The 12484-nt window shown below is 43.8% G+C and overlaps 1 protein-coding gene and 1 non-coding gene across 3 annotated transcripts in view; both read left to right on the forward strand.

Annotated features, from left to right (window-relative positions):
• LOC107380433 (P2Y purinoceptor 3) overlaps positions 1–12484 on the forward strand; it is a 67339-nt gene that overhangs the window by 27741 nt on the left and 27114 nt on the right. The gene's annotated exons all lie outside the window — the stretch shown is intronic.
• On the forward strand, positions 4776–4848 carry trnaa-agc (transfer RNA alanine (anticodon AGC)). Its single transcript has one exon. It is a non-coding gene; the product is annotated as a tRNA-Ala (tRNA).

A 12484-nucleotide genomic window follows, 5' to 3' on the forward strand; every position in this document is an offset into this window, starting at 1 on the left:
ATTGCCCTGTAACGCCAGTACCGATGTATTTAAAAATAATACAATTTCCAGTTACAGAACTGATCTCGCGCATCACATCAATCTGAAGTAGGGCTAGCAGAAATCACCTATACCCACCCCTGGTTTAATTTACTGTACGAGCGTGCTTTTTTCGAATGGTGAAGAATGAGCGAACCTCAGAAAATCAACAGAGCTCCGATTAGTCACGGATATTATAAAAATTTACAACAACTTGGGAACAAGTTCGAGACTGCTATGAGAAAGATTAATCCTGATTTCTATCTCATTTTCAGAACCCCCGATCCCACTCTCAAATATCAGATTGATGGTGAAATAGAATTTAGATTTGCAGCGCCTTTGACGTATATGCTAGGTTTTAATGTGGAGGAGTGGCTGACTCCTGAAGGGTCATTGAGCAATAAACCGGTCAAATCAGCGCCTCATCCCCCCGATTTAACCGACGGTCTGTATCAGTTTTATTGTTATTCAGACATAGTGACCGAGCAGTTGGTGGGTGATATGTATGCCCCGTTATTAAGGTGAAAGTTGAAGGTACCTTTGGGAACCGATCACTCGTGTTTAACCCTGTGGATTACATCCCCGTCTCTACGAATCATGTAGAAAACATTCATATTGAAATAAAATCTGATCAGAATGAGCTGATTCACTTCTTATACAGAAAAACAATGGTGAAACTTCATTTCAGGTCCGCTCACTCCTATCAGAGAAATACAATAATATAACGTGCATGAAGCGGGGTGAGAGGGTCAGTTACACTCTTTTACTCAGCGCAGCATACATCTTGCAAATGAAAAATGATTTATCACCTGCAGAGAAATGACCCCAACCGATTTATTAATTATTACGTAACTCAGGCTGGTCAAGGTCTCCCGGGTTTTAGCTGCATTCCTTATTTTATACGGGCGCAGCTTTGGTTCGATATTTTCAAGACTCTTCAGATTTATATTACCTTTTGTTAAAAAAGGATTTGCTTTGGCGAAGCCGCATCTCAAAAAGGCTGCGACCGGGATCGCGTCAGATGTGTTGATGCGAGCCGTCAGCAAAATCACTGAGCCAGGAGGGGCCAGGGCTCATGGTTCTGTCAAGGCGAGTCTGGAAAAGACCCCCCAGCAGGCGTGAAAAGGGATCTACTTCACAAAACGGCCGGTGCTTAAAAGCTGCAGTTACAAAACGCAAGCAAAAGAAGAAGAGGTATCAACAGCGAGGCTTCGACATTTTCTAATCATGTCACTGCTTCACAGTAAATCATCAGAATGCACACTGAGTGAATTGGACCTCTTCACCGTGCCCATGACGCAACTGTCTATCGAAGATAAGATCTACAGCAAAATTTTACCCATAGCCGCGCTGACGGATAACGAACCTATAGAATTTTTTGTCCCAGGGGATGGCGAAAAATATTTAGATTTAAATGACACGCTGCTGTTTTTACATGTGAAAATCACCAATGATAATGGAACTCCCCATGTTGATGGAGCGGCCACTGCTCTGATTAATTATCCTATAAACACAATTTTCTCACAATACGACGTGATCCTCGGCGACCGCCTGATTTCTCAATCCAGCGCGATGCATCCCTACTGCGCAATTATTGAAACTCTGCTGAACTATTCTGAAGAAAGTTTGAAATCTCAGTTCAGCGCCAGCTTATTTTTCAAAGACACGGCAGGCGCGCATGATTCCACCATTATAAATAATGGGCCCAATAGAGGTCTTAATCAGCGAGCAATTTTTACAGAAAACTCCAGAGAGTTGGACCTGATAGGGCATCTCCATTCCGATATATTTTTCTGTGAAAGACTTCTTTTAGACTCGGTTGATCTCAGAATTAAGCTGACAAGACCCAGCAATGCTTTCTGCCTGATGGGGGCACGTAACTCCACCTACAAGCTGAAACTGCTGGGTGCTTTGCTTTATGTGAAAAAAGTTAATATTTCACCCGCCGTACGTTTGGGTCACGAATCTGCTTTACTAAAAGCAAACGCCTTGTATCCCCTATCACTCATCACCGTCAAAACATACTCGATTCCACAAAATTCGGAGCTATCCCTAAATAAATAGTACTGGGATTAGTGGATCATGAAGCTTATACTGGGCGCCACTACCTTTCTCCGTTTAGTTTTCGCCACATGAATGTGGAATATCTTGTGTTGTGCAGAGACGGCAAACAGATCCCATCAAAAGCATTCCAGCCAACGTTTGATCAAAGAACATCCGTCAGAGAATTTTATAATCCGTTTACAGCCACCTCCAGACATTTGAAAGATTTGCCTCTTGCGATTAACAGGATAGATTATCAACAAGGCTATACGTTGTTTGCCTTCAATCTGAACACTGCGGATGACGCAGAGGCTTTGTGTCCTGTTGCTAATGGCAACTTGAGAATGGAAATGCGCTTCGGTACCCCGCTGAGAGAGACGGCTACATTGTGTATGCCTGCTACGAATCCATTCTCGAGATAAAGTTAAAGTCCAATTAGTTGTCACACACAGTGATGTGTGTTCGAAATATGTTCTCCGCATTTGACCCATCTCCTGGGGGAGCGGTGAGCTGCAGACTAGGGTTGTCACGGTATGAAAATTTTACCTCACGGTTATTGTGACCAAAATTATCACGGTTTTCGGTATTATCGCGGTATTTTTTAAACTGTGTTACATATGTTCAGAAAGCATTGATAGTCCTGTTCTACACAAACTGAAATAGTTTTGAAAAGGTTTAACAGTGTTTATTAAACCTAAAAGCCTTAACAAAAGTGCAACTTTTCACAAGTAAAGGAACAAATAGCTTCTTTTTCTGGAACATGTTACAGTAGTCAGTGCAGGTTTAAATTATACAAATCCAAACATTCAAAACATAAACAATATGTAAACAAGTCAAAGAAACACCACTTGTTTTCTCATATACTTGTTTTCTTCATTATCAAAATGAAAATCTAAAACTCTAGTCAACACTTGACTTGAACACTGTACACGTCAACCTTAAAAAATATGCATTTAAAATAAATAGCCACTTTAAACAAATTACTAAAATAACTACTACACTATGTAATCAAATCCAAATGTTCAAGTATAAATGGCATTGAATAAGTAAATCAATGACAAGGAACTAATTGTATATTTCTCTTCATCATCAACAAATAAGATGCTTCATCCAGCAACAGGGTGTCCGTGACACGGTTTAAATGCTGGCAGAGGGCGCTGCGGCTGCAGTATATAGTGACTCGTTGCATTCTCCCTCAACCAAAAGTCATCACGTCATGCATTTAAGCTAAAATGCTAATGTTAACTTACCTTGCACTGGCTGTAGAGACGTGGGTGATGGTCACGGAGATGTGCCATTAGATTTGAAGTGTTGCTGCCTTTTGCAGACACTTTTTTCCTGTACGTTCTGCAAACGGGATAGCAGTCTTCTATTAACTGTCCCTCAGCATTTTTCAGAAATCCAAAATATGCCCATACTTCCGATTTAGTCTTCTTTGAGGGCTGATGGATGTCCTGGGCGCTGCCGTCTCCTCCTTCGGCCATTATTTCAGCTTCAAAGTTTTGGTTGCAAACTAAAAAGTGCGTGTGCGCGGGAACTTCAGCAGAAGCGATGATGGCTGGTAAGGGTCACCGCGCCTAAACCGCGGCCATGGTAAACCCACCGAGATAATTTAGTTTTTTAAAAACTGGACGGTTATTTTTATTGTCAACTTTTTTACCGGGGTTTACCGCTATACCGGTTACGTGACAACCCTACTGCAGACACAGCCGCGCTCAGGATCCATTTGGTGGTTTAACCCCCCAATCCAAACCCTTATTGCAGAGTGTCAAGCAGAGAAGCATTGGGTCCCATTTTTTTCTAAGTCTTTGGTATGACCTGACCAGGAATTGAACCCTGATCTCCCAGTCTCAAGGCAGACACTCTACCACTAGGCCACTGAGCTGGATAAACTCAAAGAGAGAGGTGCTGGTTGATTATTATTGATGGATAATCATGAACTGCACAGAATATTATCAAGCCTACTGGGAGATCTTTTTTCAGGCATGTTTGCCTCTGATCAACTGTCTACAATCTCTTAAAAATACAGCTCCCGGCCTATTTTGTGGTAAACACCCACCCGGCTTATTTACCTGGTGAACATTGGTTAGCATTAGCTGTGGAGCAAGATGGCCTCGAGACATTTTTCGATTCTTACGGATTTTCACCAAAGTTTGATTATAACCCCAAAACCATCCTGAATTTTCTAAAAGAACATCATTCAAGCATCATTCAATTTTTGTTTTGTGTTATACTCAGTTGTTTGTGGCGTTGGAAAAAACATTGCAGTAGTTGTGGATGCACAGAGAAAACACCTGCAGCATGCTGACAGTATGGACAGTGAAGTGGTAAAGGCTCTACAAAATAGCTAAGATTCACCTAGAAGGAAAGCAGTCATACAATAGACAAGTTGATGTGCCAGAAGCTTGACTGTCTTCAGCGTCTAGTCTACCCTTTCCTGCGGGCATTTCTGCTCTACCAGTATCCTCTCATTACTGATGTATATATTTAGTGCAACATTTACAAACTGGGAATGATTAGTCTTTAGTTACAGCCACAATCTTAGCACCAACGTTTATAAATAGTCTTGTGTCACACTCAGCTATGTCTGCAGAACTCAGGGTGAGAGAGCCAGATAAACATATCTATCCCTAGCTGGAAACATTATCCCTGTAGTCATGCTTTCATGGTGGGTCACTTCTTATGTAATCTGGAACGGTGTGATGAACTCAGCAGGGGAATTAGCTCAAATGGTAGAGCGCTCGCTTAGCATGCGAGAGGTAGCGGGATCGATGCCCGCATTCTCCAGGGTGGCTTTTGGCTTTGGAAATTTGAAGGGTACCCTTACAGATAATATTAGAGATTTGGGATGTTCTTAACTCTGTTACTTTCAAGATTATGTTAATCCTGCCCATCTCAGAAGGCTCTCTGATTTGACATGTGGTACATTTCTCAATAAAATTACACAAAGTACATGAAGCACGGCCATAATTTACAGGTGGAGTTGTTACGATGACTTTAGTAAGGTAGGGTTTGTAGTCTTTTAATTACTACTTTATTTGATTCATTAAAGTAATTCTCTAGCGTTGGATCAATCAGGGTTTCCCACAGAAAATGAGTCAAGCCTGGCGGATTTGGCCGTCGGGTGGGGTGGGGGGGTCGCACGCTCCGTCCCGCAGCGCTCCTCCGTGAAAGCTGGGGTGGGGGGGTTGCACATCTTCCGCTGCTGTTTCTCACAGGTATCAGCTGATGGAGGGCTCTAGTTTCGTTACGCCGTTCGTGTCAGCGGACACGGTAGGGTCGGGGAGGGGGGCGGGGCATGACGCGTAGCCTGGCGGGCCGCCAGGCTTATAAAGCACTGGATCAATACATACAACTATAACTTTCCCAAAGCTGGTATTTTTTTCAAATCACACTGAATTTGTATTTTGTCATAAGACATTCTTCTTGTGTTACGTTATCTAACCTCATTTTATGAATCGGCACTGGAGGTCGGCAGCCTGTCTTTCTAAGTCACTTTGTTTAGAGACAGATACCGTAAATCCTCTAATACAGGCCGGTATTCAATTAAAGGCCGGGTCTCCAATTTTGGCCGGTGTCGGAATCGGCGGAGGTGAATAATGGCCGGTCTCGTATTGTGGCCAGGTGGAATGTGGTAACAAGCAAGTACGGGGGCGGTTGTGTCATCGTCTCACTTTTGATTTGCAAGTGATAGACCGCGAGGGTAACTTTAACCGTGCAGAGACGAAGAGGAGGCGAAAATTTGATATCAAGTTCAAAGAGAACGTGCGCTGCAGAACACTGGGGAGAAATAGGGGTTGTATGAACTAGTCGACTTCACTATAGTGACTTTTTATGCCTCTCGTCGACTAGTCGCTGTCACGTGATAATGCCCGGCAAGATGCAGCCCTCGGAAAAGATAGCAGCCTGCTGTCAGCAGGTGACAAGCTCCTGCGCTGGGGGGGGGGCAACGCGCTCTGCCAGAGCGTCAGTACTGACACGCGATCGTTCATGTCGGTTCATTTCCTTCAATGTTTTCTGTCTTTTATTTGCGCCTGATGTGTTTCGCTGCTGTGGAGCAGGGCACATCACCTTGTCCTCCGACGCACTGATCACTGATGCGGCCACCAAGCAGGGAGCACTCCGCTGTTTTTTCCGGTCGGTAATCTGCCTCCTGAGCACTGCCACAGTAACAATCAGGTGTTGCCAAATTATTTAACACGCGATCGTTCATGTCGGTTCATTTCCTTTGATGTTTTCTGTCTTTTATTTGCGCCTGATGCATTTTGCTGTGGAGCGGGGCGCATCAACTTGTCATCCGGTGACGCACTGATCACTGATGCGGCCGGCGAGCAGCGAGAACTCCTCTGTTTTTGCGGTCGGTAGATCTTTTAGAACTGCAGTTCAAAGGTAACTCATGAGGTGAATATATATGAACCCAGGTAGTAGTTTCTCTTTAGGATTGAGAGGAGATGCAGGAAGATAATAAACAGACAGGACAGAAAAACAGTCAAATAAAAACAAGTTAGTTTTTGTACCTGCTGGTTGCAACAAACAGACACCATTGAAGGTAAACAGAAGTGAGGAACAGAAAATGAAATAATTATTTTAATGTTTAGAGCAGCAGGAACTCTGAGAGGCTGCAGGCGTATCAGTGAGTTTGCGGCCGCTGCGCAGGGGGAGGGGGGAGATGGCTGAAGCAGAAACTACCGTTGTTAAAAGAAATGTGTTTAACTTTGAAAATGTGGGCGCAATTTTCATTGTCAAAAACTCGAACGAACCATTAGTTCATTTTGCTCAAATAGAAATAGAGGCCTGCCTCGAATACTGGCCCTCCTTCCAATAAAGGCCTGGAGCTTGATGAGCTTGAGTCAAATACAGGCCCAGGCCTGTATTAGAGGATTTACGGTAAATGGATTGCAGTGAGAAAACCACACAGGCAGTAACTGGAGATGTTACCCAAGTAAACATGATTACAGAACGTTTCGGCTTCCCGTGTATTCTCAAGCTTTTCTTAGACATTGGCAGAGAAGGGGAATTAGCTCAAATGGTAAAGCGCTCGCTTAGCATGCAAGAGGAACTGGGATTGATACCCGCTTTCTCCAGGGTGACTTCTGGCTTTAGAAATTTGAAGGGTACCTTTACAGATAATAATAGAGATTTGGGAGTTCTTAACTCTGTTACTTTCAAGATTATGTTAATCTTGCCCATCTCAGAAGGCTCTCTGATTTGACATGTGGTACATTTGTCAATAAAATTACACAAAGTACATGAAGCACAGCCATGATTTACAAGTGGAGTTGTTACGACGACTTAAGTAATATTGTTGGTAGGGTTTGTAGTCTTTTAATGACTACTTTATTTGGTTCATTAAAGTAATTCTCTAGCGTTGGATCAATCAGGGTTTCCCACAGAAAATGAGTCAAGCCTGGCGGATTCGGCCGTCGGGTGGGGTGGGGGGGGGGGGGTCGCACACTCCGTCCCGCAGCGCTCCTCCGTGAAAGCTGGGGTGGGGAGTTGCACACGTTCCGCTGCTGTTTCTCACAGGTATCAGCTGATGGAGGGCTCTAGTTTTGTTACGCCGTTCGTGTCAGCGGACACGGTAGGGTTGGGAAGGGTAGCGGGGCATGACGCGTAGCCTGGAGGGCCGCCAGGCTTATAAAGCACTGGATCTATACATACAGCTATAACTTTCCCAAAGCTGGTATTTTTTTTAAATCATACTGTATTTGTATTTTGTCATAAGACATTCTTCTTGTGTTACGTTTTCTAACCTCATTTTATGAATCGGCACTGGAGGTCGGCAGCCTGTCTTTCTAAGTCACTTTGTTTAGAGACGGTTAAATGGATTGCAGTGAGAATACCACATAGGCAGTAACTGGAGATGTTACCCAAGTAAACATAACTACAGAACGTCTTGGCTTCTCGTGCATTCTCAAGCTTTTCTTAGACATTGGCAGAGAAGGGGAATTAGCTCAATTGGTAAAGCGCTCGCTTAGCATGCCAGAGGTATTGGATCGATTCCCGCTTTCTCCAGGTTGACTTCTGGCTTTGGAAATTTGTAGGGTACCTTTACATTTGATAATAGAGATTTGGGAGTTCTTAACTCTGTTACTTTCAAGATTATGTTAATCTTGCCCATCTCAGAAGGCTCTCTGATTTGACATGTGGTACATTTGTCAATAAAATTACACAAAGTACATGAAGCACAGCCATAATTTACAAGTGGAGTTGTTACGACGACTTAAGTAATATTGTTGGTAGGGTTTGTAGTCTTTTAATGACTACTTTATTTGGTTCATTAAAGTAATTCTCTAGCGTTGGATCAATCAGGGTTTCCCACAGAAAATGAGTCAAGCCTGGCGGATTTGGCCGTCGGGTGGGGTGGGGGGGTCGCACGCTCCGTCCCGCAGCGCTCCGCCGTGAAAGCTGGGGTGGGGAGTTGCACACGTTCCACTGCTATTTCTCACAGGTATCAGCTGATGGAGGGCTCTAGTTTTGTTACGCCGTTCGTGTCAGCGGACACGGTAGGGTTGGGGAGGGTGGCGGGGCATGACGCGTAGCCTGGCAGGCCGCCAGGCTTATAAAGCACTGGATCAATACATACAGCTATAACTTTCCCAAAGCTGGTATTTTGTTTAAATCATACTGTATTTGTATTTTGTCATAAGACATTCTTCTTGTGTTACGTTATCTAACCTCATTTTATTAAGCGGCACTGGAGGTCGGCAGCCTGTCTTTCTAAGTCACTTTGTTTAGAGACGGTTAAATGGATTGCAGTGAGAATACCACATAGGCAGTAACTGGAGATGTTACCCAAGTAAACATAACTACAGAACGTCTTGGCTTCTCGTGCATTCTCAAGCTTTTCTTAGACATTGGCAGAGAAGGGGAATTAGCTCAATTGGTAAAGTGCTCGCTCAGCATGCGAGAGGAAGCGGGATCGACACCCGCTTTCTCCTGGCTGACTTTTGGCTTTGGAAATCTGTAGGGTACCTTTACAGATAATATTAGAGATTTGGGAGTTCTTAACTCTGTTACTTTCAAGATTATGTTAATCTTGCCCATCTCAGAAGGCTCTCTGATTTGACATGTGGTACATTTGTCAATAAAATTACACAAAGTACATGAAGCACAGCCATAATTTACAAGTGGAGTTGTTACAACGACTTAAGTAATATTGTTGGTAGGGTTTGTAGTCTTTTAATGACTACTTTATTTGGTTCATTAAAGTAATTCTCTAGCGTTGGATCAATCAGGGTTTCCCACAGAAAATGAGTCAAGCCTGGCGGATTCGGCCGTCGGGTGGGGTGGGGGGGTCGCATGCTCCGTCCCGCAGCGCTCCTCCGTGAAAGCTGGGGTGGGGAGTTGCACACGTTCCGCTGCTGTTTCTCACAGGTATCAGCTGATGGAGGGCTCTAGTTTCGTTACGCCGTTCGTGTCAGCGGACACGGTAGGGTCGGGGAGGGGGGCGGGGCATGACGCGTAGCCTGGCGGGCCGCCAGGCTTATAAAGCACTGGATCAATACATACAACTATAACTTTCCCAAAGCTGGTATTTTTTTCAAATCATACTGAATTTGTATTTTGTTATAAGACATTCTTCTTGTGTTACGTTATCTAACCTCATTTTATGAATCGGCACTGGAGGTCGGCAGCCTGTCTTTCTAAGTCACTTTGTTTAGAGACGGTTAAATGGATTGCAGTGAGAATACCACATAGGCAGTAACTGGAGATGTTACCCAAGTAAACATAACTACAGAACGTCTTGGCTTCTCGTGCATTCTCAAGCTTTTCTTAGACATTGGCAGAGAAGGGGAATTAGCTCAATTGGTAAAGCGCTCGCTTAGCATGCCAGAGGTATTGGATCGATTCCCGCTTTCTCCAGGTTGACTTCTGGCTTTGGAAATTTGTAGGGTACCTTTACATTTGATAATAGAGATTTGGGAGTTCTTAACTCTGTTACTTTCAAGATTATGTTAATCTTGCCCATCTCAGAAGGCTCTCTGATTTGACATGTGGTACATTTGTCAATAAAATTACACAAAGTACATGAAGCACAGCCATAATTTACAAGTGGAGTTGTTACGACGACTTGAGTAATATTGTTGGTAGGGTTTGTAGTCTTTTAATGACTACTTTATTTGGTTCATTAAAGTAATTCTCTAGCGTTGGATCAATCAGGGTTTCCCACAGAAAATGAGTGAAGCCTGGCGGATTCGGCCGTCGGGTGGGGTGGGGGGGTCGCACGCTCCGTCCCGCAGCGCTCCTCCGTGAAAGCTGGGGTGGGGAGTTGCACACGTTCCGCTGCTGTTTCTCACAGGTATCAGCTGATGGAGGGCTCTAGTTTTGTTACGCCGTTCGTGTCAGCGGACACGGTAGGGTTGGGGAGGGTGGCGGGGCATGACGCGTAGCCTGGAGGGCCGCCAGGCTTATAAAGCACTGGATCTATACATACAGCTATAACTTTCCCAAAGCTGGTATTTTTTTTAAATCATACTGAATTTGTATTTTGTCATAAGACATTCTTCTTGTGTTACGTTATCTAACCTCATTTTATGAATCGGCACTGGAGGTCGGCAGCCTGTCTTTCTAAGTCACTTTGTTTAGAGACGGTTAAATGGATTGCAGTGAGAATACCACATAGGCAGTAACTGGAGATGTTACCCAAGTAAACACAACTACAGAACGTCTTGGCTTCTCGTGCATTCTCAAGCTTTTCTTAGACATTGGCAGAGAAGGGGAGTTAGCTCAATTGGTAAAGCGCTCGCTTAATATGCGAGAGGTAGTGGGATCTATACCCGCTTTCTCCAGGGTGACTTCTGGCTTTGGAAATTTGAAGGGTACCTTCACAGATAATAATAGAGATTTGGGAGTTCTTAAAGGCACAGTCCGCAGGATGACGCCATCAGGGTGAGGAGGAGGAGATTTTTAAATTCGAACGGCTGTTGCTCACTCCCCCGCCCTTCCTGAACGAGCCGAAAGCCACAGCTCCCAATGTGCACGCGCAGGAAAAGCAGAGTCAACATCAGAGCATTGCTTCTTGTAATAGAGCTGAGCTAGTGTTAGCAATGGAGTTATCCGAGGTAAGAAAGTTGTATTTAACCAGCACATTAAACACTTACTGTTTACAAAAGGCATTTTATAAAGAATTTTTATAAATATATTTATATTTTAAAATACCAGTAACAGCTGGCAATCTATATTGTAAATAAAATGAATCCTATCAAATTGTTAGCATTTTATTACAAGTAACTAGCTTATTTTTAATTGCTTTGCCATTCAAGTTGGGATGAATATATCAAAGCATATAAATAATTTATGTGGAAATCATGAATAAACACTGCATTCTGTGTAGTCCTCCTATAATCATGGTTGTTTTCATAGGGTTTCTGTTTATTGTTGGTTTAGCCCAAATTTTGACTAGATGTAAACCTGATCTGTGTCAAAATTGATTAATATGCAAGAGTACTTTTTATATTAGTATAATTTTTTTATTCTAATACAATTTAGAGTTCAGTGATTGAGGAATCCTCTGAGGAAGAGTTTGAACCTCCTATTGCATCCTCAAGACGTGGTGCAAAAAGGAGATGCCCACCATCATCTCAAAGCCGTGGTGCATCCAGAGGCTGAAGAAGTGTGAGACACTCAGCTGTGGACCTTGGAGATGAAGATCTCTCTCGAGTTCGGAATCTTTGTTCCGAGCGAATAGACTTTGTACGTGTAAGCATAACAAAATTACACTAAATTACCGTAAATCCTCTAATACAGGCCGGTATTCAATTAAAGGCCGGGTCTCCAATTTTGGCCGGTGTCAGAGTCAGCGGAGGTAAATAATGGCCGGTCTCTTATTGTGGCCGGATGGAATGTGGTAACAAGCAAGTACAAGCGTCCCAGCGGCAGGGTTATAGTCCCTAAATCAACCAGCAGGGGGCAGTAGGGGTTCACGCAGACATTTATTAGGCTTTTTCTTCAAGCTTTATAACGCTTCAGACACGATCCTCTATCACGCTCCTACCACACAGAGTCACGGTGTCAGTTAACCATGCTAATTCAACCCGCTCCACAGAACACACATCACCTTCCCTGTGGCTTACATAACACTCACACAACACGCAAATCAGCACATAGGAACTAGCAGAACGATAGGAAACACATATAACACAATACCCAGAATGCACCTGGCTTACAACCCCAGCCAGGTCATTACACTATCAAGTTCAAAGAGAACGTGCTGATTATGCTGCAGAACACTATGGGGAGCAGCAGTAGGGGGTGTATGAACTACAGTAATCCCTCGTTTATCGCGGTAGATGCGTTCCAGACCTGGCCGCGATAGGTGAAAATCCGCGAAGTAGGGACTCCCAGCATGCCCCTCGCGGGGATTCCCTCCACGTCGCATCTACGTCACAAACCGCGGCTATAAACGGAAGTCGCCTTTACA

The sequence above is a fragment of the Nothobranchius furzeri genome, chromosome 13, assembly GCF_043380555.1.
Source record: "Nothobranchius furzeri strain GRZ-AD chromosome 13, NfurGRZ-RIMD1, whole genome shotgun sequence".
NCBI lineage: Eukaryota > Metazoa > Chordata > Actinopteri > Cyprinodontiformes > Nothobranchiidae > Nothobranchius > Nothobranchius furzeri.